Genomic DNA, 9,866 nt, shown 5'->3' with positions numbered 1-9,866 from the left:
TTACCTGTAACATAAATGTTTGCAATGGACAACAACTGTGAAAGAATAATTCTGATTGGTTCACGATAAAGGTTTTGAACAGAATGCACATGAAGCAATTGTGTAACAGGGCTGTGGTTAAGATGTGCTAGCCAGTTAATACTACCTCATCTTTTAAAGTAAACAGATGGGATTTAAATGATGTCAAAGTCATCTAAATGTCCCCATATATAAAAGCTGTCAATTAAATGTCCAGCTATGTTTCAAACAAGAATTAAAAAATCCATATTCTATGCATATACTTGTTTGGGAAAAAGAATACAACTTTAACTCTTCATCAATTGTGATTGAATGGATAAAACTAGGACATTCAAGAATGTTTGACTCATATCAGGTGACCATTAACTACCTTTTGTTATTGCATGGAGTAGTGCAATCTGTGAAATTACTGTATTTCAGAAAATACATAGTCTTGCATTTGATAAAACTTCAAACCTCATTCTATCCGTGGACCTCAGCTATTGTGTGTCTCATTCAGGATTGTTTTATATAATATATTCATGTAATGCAGTGAGAGCAGAAAACATATTACAAACTTGTAATTTATTATAAACAGAAGAGATATTCATTAACCTTTTCTTGTCGAGTAGAGTTAATTTTGTAGAGTCAAATAAATGTCAAATATGGTGAACAATGATTTATCCATTGTGATTGATACACTTCTAAAGAATATGTAAACCATTTGCTAATCCGCAAGAAACAAATCTGTTATTTTGGTTAACTGTCTTTTTTTTTCATAAACAGTGAAATGAATAAAAGCTTTTGGTAGTATGACTTGTAATGCTTAATGCTGATACACTTAAAGTGAATATTTATTATAAAAAAGATGAAATAGTTTTTATTTGAAAATAATTTTTTATTGAAGATATTTTTTCAGGAAAGGAAATTATCTAAATATACCGGCCAAGCCTCCCTTGATTTAAAATCGAATGTTGCAAAACATATTTGCAAGAAAATGCAGATAACATTATTATCATCAAAAAGAAGCATACCTCTTTATTTTAATTCTGGCACTTTGCCCTTACATTTTATGTTTTTTTAATAGTGTTTGAAAAGTGTTAAGTGTATTGTATGGGGATTTCTATGCCAAGTAATTGATTTTCCATATATGTGTTCTTTGAAGGGAAAGAAGTACAGGTCTTTTATCAAATTGAATGTATGAAAGGGGAGACCTATAAGCAGCTTTATACGTCATGTGTCTTGTAAATCATTATTATTATTATTATTGTATTTGTTATTATTTTAGAGAGAAAAATATTGATAGTTTGATGTTGATTATGCCGATTGTAGCTGCACTTGATTAAATGCTGCCAAATTAATGTAGAATAAGGTCAGATATAATACTTTTGCTGACAGAAAGAGATTTTTGATATGCTGCATTTGAATGTCTCCATAGACATAAACTCAATACTTGGTATGAATTGGATTGTATAGATACAAGTAACTGACTGAAATAAGAGAGATTATCATAGATGGCTTTAAATGGGTTTGTGCCTATGGAAAGGAATACATTGCTTCAAAAATGGGAAAGGATTCTTTTAAGATGTCCACATAACTGTAGAGAATGAGAATGTGATGACATCACTATAGAGAGGATTCTCAATAGTTATAAGAAGTAGAATTATCTGCCTTGTGTGTAAGGATTGCTAAATGTACAAGGTTACAAGCTTTAATCAACTGATGAATTCCTGGCTAATGTAATGCAAAGCTTAGTAATTGACCATACAGTTGATATTTTGTATTGATTTTACATAATTATCAATGCAATCTATTATACAAATCTGTTTTCTGATCGATCATTAAACTTTGTTTTACCAGACCCAGGATTGCATCATCACTCCAGTGTTGTGTTCTCCTTTTGGAAATTGAACCACAGGTTAAACAATAGTTCCCAAGTTATGTGACAGAATTTAAAATGTTCCACCATTTTCATTTCGTAATTCAGCTGGATGCATTTGTCAGAAAAAATAAATAATGCATTCCATATCTAAGGTCAGATTATGGCAATGGTGTAGTGGTATGAAATGGTAAAGTCTTGATGTTGAAATATAATCATGTTTTCTTTTTTAACACACCATTGAATGTAACAACTAAGTAAAAGCTGCATTATGTTTCATGTGGCTAATATCCACAACTAGAAAAAAAAGGCTTTTAACTATGTGATTTATCCCAATCATGTAATATATTCAGTAACAAAAGATACTATGAAATAATTTGGTAAACTGCTGTTAACATTGGGGTCATTTCCTACAAAAATAAGGAAACACAACGTATGAATGATATAAAGGAGACTAACACATTTAACTCTATCAATTTTCTTCAATGCTGCTACTTATATCAAGCTGCACAAACTTGCAAATAAAAAATTTAGCTGCTATATAGATATTTGAATTGATTTATTTGAAATGTATTAAATGTATAGTCATGCTTTGAAATGTACATTCAAAGCTGGTATGTGAATGTTTTATGTGATAAATTTTGAACAACCATATTGAATTCATCTGTAAATGACCATAGAATTGTTGTGTCAGTATGGAATTGGAAGTAGTGATATGGAAGATACATGTGGTATATTTTCCTTAAATTCATATTGCAAATCAAAAGGATGTGTTTTTATAAATCATGACCATGAATGTATTCTCATTCTAAATCAAGTCCAAAGAGCTGCAGAGTAATGCTTAAAGGATGCAAGTCCAGAAGAAAAAGGTGCCCAGGATATATCCAAATCAATAGTAGAACTGAAACTTGCTTTCAATTTTTAACATCATGTTTGAAAATGGAGCATTTATGTCCATGATTGACAAGACATTTTCTTTGATAATGTATTTGCAATATTTTTTGTGTAGTATATTTGAAGTGTTACTGGATGGCCATTTTGTTATACAAGGAGTTTTCAGGACGATTCATATTTGTACAGATGCTATCAGGAATGGAGTATGATTATAACCTGGTTTCGTAGTGGTTAAGAAAATTATTTACAAATTTACTTCTGTATTTAAGTATATTGTAGAGTCACATTGGATTGATTAAAAATGTAAGTTTTACCATTTTCTACCTCAAGTGTATTGACTTCATGAGAAGTCGCATAAAAAAAAAAGGAGACTAAAGATAAATGTAAATAGAATGAAAGAGAGAGAGGATGAAAAATGCATTCATGGACGGTAGCATTTGCAGATGTAAACCTACTGTTCTCAGGGAATTATGATACAGTGTCAAAAAGAGAATTTAATACAAATATTTTTACATCAAGCTTTTTGTCATATAAGCGTTTCTGCTTTCAACCAATAACTTTAATTTTGTTATGTTCTGTTTTCCTTTGTATTTTTTCTGCAGGTATTTTATTTATTCTGAAACACTCGTATTTAACATGTAAATCTGCCCATTTCTAGTTTTTGTCATTACCGCTGCCATGTTGATCAAAAAAAAAATTATATTGAATTTTATTTGTATGACTTTTCTTGAATCACTTTTATTCTTAGTCCACTCAATAACATGAAGGCAACTAATATTAAGTTCATTGGTTTAGATCGAGCTATTGATGAATCCCGATTTGTAATTTCTTTTGATAAGAATCCAAACCTGTTATATTTAGACATTTCAAACAATATGATTTTATCATTATTATTTAGTATTACGGTCGTCATCCTATTGTCTAGAATTATATAACAATTTTGAAATATCAAACATTTAAGAAAAGTAAAATCATGTGATTTAAAAAAATATATAATACAAAATTTTCTTTCAATATTATTGGAACTATGATAATTTGATAAATAAATAGAAATATATAATCAGCTGACTTGCTGTCCATATTTTCATATTAGAATTCAATTCCAGGCCTGCTTAATTCCCTGTATATGGCTTCCTTTTAAACAAATGTATTCACCCCTTCTATCGCTTGTTCTTTTTGCATGTGCCATGAAATTTTGTCTATGTGTATACATTTACAGACATGTATGCAACCCTCCAAATAATCAGATAATATTGGTGTTTCTAGTTGGTTCATTTGGTAAAAGTTGAAGTTATTTTTGTTGACATGTATCAAATGATCTTTATTGCCCATCAATTTTTAAAAGAAAAAACAGTATTCAGTCAAGCAATTTGTTTTTGTAAAGTGGTTTACAGACCATAAGAGGCATTGTTTATGTCAAATTTCATGTTCATATTACAATTTTTTCCTCACTGTTTTACAAACATGAGATATTTGGGAAGATTTTTTGTATATCAAATTTCCATTGTTGCATGGCTGCATGTATACATGAGACATCAAACCTCTATAGGTGGAAAAGAAGCAGATTTCAAACCTCTTCATGATAAGTTGTGTATGTATTTCTTAGAAAATACTTCACAAGTGTTTGATATCTTTCAACTGCAATTAAGAAAAAAGTTTCAAATTTTTTTGAAGAAAATAATACAAGTACCTCTTTAAAAGTCAGATACTTTTGTCCAAATTTAAGTGATTTTGCTTTTTAGGTGAGCAAACATTGGTGTATATTATCCTACACATTTTCATCATTTATTTCTTTTTCTGTCCAGATTATTCAGGCAAATCCTTGTATTAGCATTAACAAAACCAGATTTCAATACCTCTCTGGAAATCTCAATATACCTCGACATATGTTTATGTCTAAATACATGTATATGTATTATGTAATAATGTATGTATATATATATTACTCTATTCATGTTCCCTTTGTTATTTAATGGGAAACACAAAAATGAAAAACGGGTCTTTTTTTTTCTCGTAGATATGTATGTAAAATATAATAGAACATGCATGTGAATGTCTATTTGTTCTTATATATTTTTTTTCACATATATTGTTTCTCGTATGTGGTGAATTATTGTTTGAATATTCTCCTTATTTATGTTTCATGATCTCATTTGAATCGTCCAGTAAATGCATAATTTGAATAATGTTTCGGATTGATAGCAAACATTAATAGGCCAAATTTGACAATGCAAATTTGTCCCCCCCCCAAAAAAAAAAAAAAAGTTGATTGTTGAAAAATTATTTGAAAAAAAAATCCCTGATTTATTTTAGCATTGATCCTCAGCTCTTATTTGTTTCAGGTAGTTGAGAGAATTAGAATTACAACTAATCACAACTCCATCTGTGATTAAAACCAAGTCAAGCGTGTAGTTCATTAAACAGCATCAACTATCAGATGCTCTCAAAATACTAACCACCAATTCAGTCAACCAAATGTATCTATTTGGTAATCGATTCGAATTTACCTTGAATAAGGCAATTCAATCCTTGCCCTTCCATATTCTTTGTTAAAGATTTTCCAAAGTTTATGGTTTAAATTACAATTCCACAGTTGGCATTGCTAATTGGTTGCCTAGAAGTATGAATTCACTGCTTTGCACCACAATCTTTACTACTTCCCCAAATATCTTATATTTATTTCTCTTTAAAATGATCATAGATTATTTATCTGTGCAATGGAGAGTATACAGGTGTTATTTATAAAGTCTAGAGAAAGGAATATTTATTTCAAATTTCTCTCTTTGCCAGGTAACTAATCTGCTCCCCTTCCCATTTATATTGCCATTTTATTAAATCCCCTTCTTAAGTAATTGTCATGTTCATGCACCAGGTTGCATATAAAAGTTATTTGTTTGTTATCAATGTTTAAAAGTATTGATACATTACATGTCTTTGAAATAAACTTCCATTAAGGACTGGTCTTAGATTATATTTATTTTTCTGTATTGGGAAGTTTCTATCTTAATCAATGGTTTTTTAAACTAAAAAGAAAACCCCACTGCTTTTGAGTGCATTTGGGAAAGAATTTAATTGAAAAAATCAATTCAACGTTTATTTCCAAAGGTATAGATATACAATACAACTATAAAAGTTGTAATACAATAGAGGTAGCAACTCGGTAAGCAAAGCTTGTGACAAGTATATCCAAGCCCATCATGATATTGTTTTGGCTTTTACATCATTTAAAGGAGCTGTAACAATCGGATATTCAGCCAGCATATGCCAACTTGCAATATGGCAGGTCATTATACCATTTGATCATATTTCTTAAAATCTAGAATAGCTATTTGTTTAGAACTCAAAATAATTTCTTGATCAGAAATGAATTGTTGATATCAAGAATTTGAAATAGGATTCAAATGATTGTTGAAAGGGCGAATTCTTACAATTGATTATTATGTGTAATCAGTTGTACAATCAATAGATTAGCGTAATGGTTTAAAGTCAAAACTTTTAGCAGCAGGAATCCAAGCTAGAAAAAACAAAAAATAAAAAAGCAAACAAACAAAACGATGTGAAAGAGCTAGGAGAAGATTACCTTTTGCCAGATCTTGAAAAATATCCATTGTAAATCAAATAAAAATGAAATTAATGCATTAAAAAGTGAAGAGTAAATGTGTGAAAGCCAAAACATTAAATGATAGTGCCAAAATGAAAATTCACTTTATCAACTGAAAGAATGTTTCAGGGAGGCAGATGGATGAAATAGAAATATCGATATCTTGACCAGTCCTTAGTCCACTCATTTTTATTGTGGACCCTTAATATAGGGTGAAATTCTGTACCGTAATGTTTTGGTTGTTTTATTTTGTGTGTACATTGTAGTATCTCACCATCTACCTCTGGTGTATTATCCTGATTGAAAGTCTCTCCAATGTTATATTGTACAGTCACCAGAATTCAAACAAGTAAAAAGAAACTTTCTGAAAAAAATAAAGAGGTGATAATTTTTTACGATGACATTGTAATTTTAAAGATGATGGAGATATTGTTTATAATGCATCATGACACTATGTATTGACTTGTATTGATGTTGTCTCATTAGTACATTAAAGACGACACAAACTTCAAATTTTGATTTATCTTTGTTTTTATTTAATAATGTTAAATTGTTTTTAGTTTTTATAGCAGTTATAAATGGTATTGCAACTAGCAGTTCCATTTCAATCATTGTTAATACAACACATAGATTCTTGGCAGCTGATTGGATGAATGCACATCACATGACATTCAGAGGAATCAGCTATAGCACGCCAAAACATGAGACCTGATGAATAGTCGACTATTGCACTCAAGTTATTTTTTGATGGGGGTGTTCCTCACAAAATTCTGAAATTGGGGTTTAAGGAACTGTCTAAAGCCCCTAAAAGGGATTAAGTATGTGGTCGCGCTTGACAATTTTGGCAGGGCTGGAGCCAACTGAGATGTCTCGTAACGGGGGTCTTGCGAGCGGGGCTGGGCGGCTTCTGAATTGAACTTTTGTCATTTGGAGTATCGAGAGAACTGAAAATTAGGTCTGACAAAAGGGGGTCATCAAAGCGGCACGTCCCTGTACCACCAATATATGTGATTGCCCCCCCCCCCCCCCCCCCCCCCGATTGCACGTTCCAGCAAGAGAGCCAGCAGTGTACAGTCGACTATTGTATGCTCAAGCAAGAGAGCAGGCGGTGCAATAGATCCAAAACTCAATAAAATAATCACTGTGCTAAATACACCACGCGCAGATAGATATTTGGCAAACTCAAAGGCTTAAGTAAGACCCAAGTAGATCTATACTCTTAGCCTTACTCCTTTATAGGCCTAATACTTTCGATCTATATGTTGATTTATATTTGGTTTAGACTATTTCTACAAATCATGTGTTGTAAATAACAAATATTCAATGTTTTCTAATTTCTGCGACCGTTTGAATATTGCATTCAGTGCAAGTTGCATGAAGCAGTCTATTCAACTCTACTTCCTGTCATTGAATAGATTTTTCTTCAACTTGCACGCTCATGTAATATTCGGAACAATCACACTCATTAACATTGAATATTTTTTTAATAATATAATATACCCTTATCAAAGAGGGTGGCTTTTTCTCCTTCCGTCATGGCTTTATAGTATGAAGGGGCAGAATACTACACTAAATTAGATGCGTTTTCTCTGCTTTCCAGCGGAGTACTTGCTATAGTAACAATATTTCTGATTCTTAAAAATGGGCCTTTTTAGACTTTTCAATGGCCAAAATTTTGTCATCACTGTAAAGCTGAGATAATGTGCATGTGTATATAGAATTTTTTTTCTTGTTTACCAAATTGTGAATTCAAAATTTTGTAAACAATCCAGAAAGAAAAAATAACATTAGAATTTCCTGCGTATACTCATGAAACCCACATCTCTATAATTGTTTGTTTTTTGCCAAATATTAGACACCTTTCTCATCTATTTTCTTGAACTAGTTTAGTGGAAACCAGTTTAATTTATAGTGGGAATGCTCAAGAGTGGTCTTGGAAGAGATCATAATTCTTACAAACTAGTTTGGAAAAACCTTGTGATGTGGCTTTAAAGACTGCTTTGCCTCCTTAAACTGGTTTAGGTGAGGACACAACCATATTTCAGTGGAGCGTTTCATGAAATGACTTGTTGGATGTTCTATCCAGTAAGTCCCGTTTTATTTGACAGTAACAGTGCTCAGCAAAGGAAGTTGTCAGATCTGACAACTTGTAGGATAAAATTTTTGATAAAATGCTCCCCTGGAAGCGACCTTCGCACCAAATTATGTTTGTGTAGAATGACTATGCGGTGTCAAATTTCAGGCAAAATGTGCAACCACATGTTACCATAGCAACAACTCCACTTTTGGTGAATTGGTTCAGGAAACCAGATCAGACAATGGTGATGAGGATGCTAGCATTCTTCTAAACTACTTCTTAAACTGGTATAAAGGAAGTCAGTTCAAGAAAGTAGTTCAAAATATATGCCTGACATAGCAGCCATAGACAAACAGAGAGCAAGCAAATATGGTCTAGATCTGTAGTTTTTCATCTGTTAAAGCTGTAAATATTCCCAAATATAGTTTGTTCAGCAAATCACTTTTAGAAAAATCTATAAAAAGATAAGAAAATGATTTACATACAAAGGCATGTAATCACAATTCCCTCTCACTCAATATGTCATTTAATCTTGGATGAGTAACTCAATGTAGCTTATTTTCTATTTCCTCAAATAATCCATTTCATGATTACAATTTGGTCATGAGCAGATAAAGGACATTGACTGAAAGCTGGAATAGTGCTTTAAATGCTTTTTAAAATGAGATTAGCACGTTTATTCATGAAATCCAATTTTACAGAACAAAAACTACGCAATAAGTCACGGTTGGTATTCGCAATGGGTTAAATGATGGCCGATTTGTGTATAGTCGATGATACAATAGAAGCTGTCCCCAATTGTAATTTATATAATCTCCAAGTTGCGCCACCTGGGGAGCGTTTCGTGAAAGGACTTGCCAGATGTTTTATCCCACAAGTCCTGTTTTATCCAACAGTTACCATGGTAAAAGAGATACTCAGCCTATCAAAATAAAGGACAGTTGTTAGATCTGACAACTTGTCAGACAGAAATGTTTATGAAATGCTCCCCAGGTCTGGTAGGTGTTTCCTAAAGCTGTAAGTTAAGAGCGACTTTAAGGACTGGTAAACCTTTCTTACGCGCTAAATACCAATGAACATTAATGGTGAATGGTATTTACCACAAGAAAGGATCACCAGTCGTTCTTAAAGTCACTCTTAACTTACGATCAGCTGAAACGGCCCCCTGCAGTGGGTCCTTAACAAGAGTTAAAATTGCAGATTGATTTACCATGCATGAAACTGTCATAGTCATACTTGGTATCTTATTAGGGCCATTTCATGCAACAAAAAATCAGCCATTTTCCGTTTTTCATCCTGCTGTCCAAACAAACAAGGAACTTCAATTTCTTTTGTAATAATACAAAGTACTACTGGGTAGGCGTGTAAAAATATGGAAACCAACAAAAATATATTATCCATGGGTGAATTAGAGGTGA

Source organism: Lytechinus pictus, chromosome 3 (assembly GCF_037042905.1).
Source record: "Lytechinus pictus isolate F3 Inbred chromosome 3, Lp3.0, whole genome shotgun sequence".
Taxonomy (NCBI): Eukaryota; Metazoa; Echinodermata; class Echinoidea; order Temnopleuroida; family Toxopneustidae; genus Lytechinus; species Lytechinus pictus.
The sequence above is the reverse complement of the archived record's forward strand: the minus strand, read 5'-3'. Positions refer to the sequence as shown.